Raw genomic sequence first — 404 nt, 5'->3', positions numbered from 1 at the left:
GCAAATACATTGACAGGGCTGCCACTTCATTTGGGGACTCCAAAACTGAAAACACAGCAACCCTGCTAATGTATTTGCTCCCTATCTTTGCATAGAGAGTTTGTTTTGATGTAGAGGTGGACTCTTAGGGTAGGGCGGGATATCCCCTCCATTTTGGCCTCATTTTGAGAGCTTTTTTTGCGCTTGGGAGTTGATTTCAGAGAAAACCAGTGGCACCATTGTGTTTCTCGCGAACTTTTACATAAGAAACAGCAGTCAAATCGCAAATCCCTCACACATGCAACATCTCCATTGCAGGGAGGGGGGGGGGGGGGGGGGTGGGATTTTTGAAACATGCTCTTGCACATTCTCAATTTTACACTATCATGGAAATACGAGATATGAGACTAAATGACTGAAAAATA

This window comes from Bemisia tabaci, unplaced genomic scaffold (genome assembly GCF_918797505.1).
Source record: "Bemisia tabaci unplaced genomic scaffold, PGI_BMITA_v3".
Taxonomy (NCBI): Eukaryota; Metazoa; Arthropoda; class Insecta; order Hemiptera; family Aleyrodidae; genus Bemisia; species Bemisia tabaci.
Note: the sequence above shows the minus strand (reverse complement) of the source record.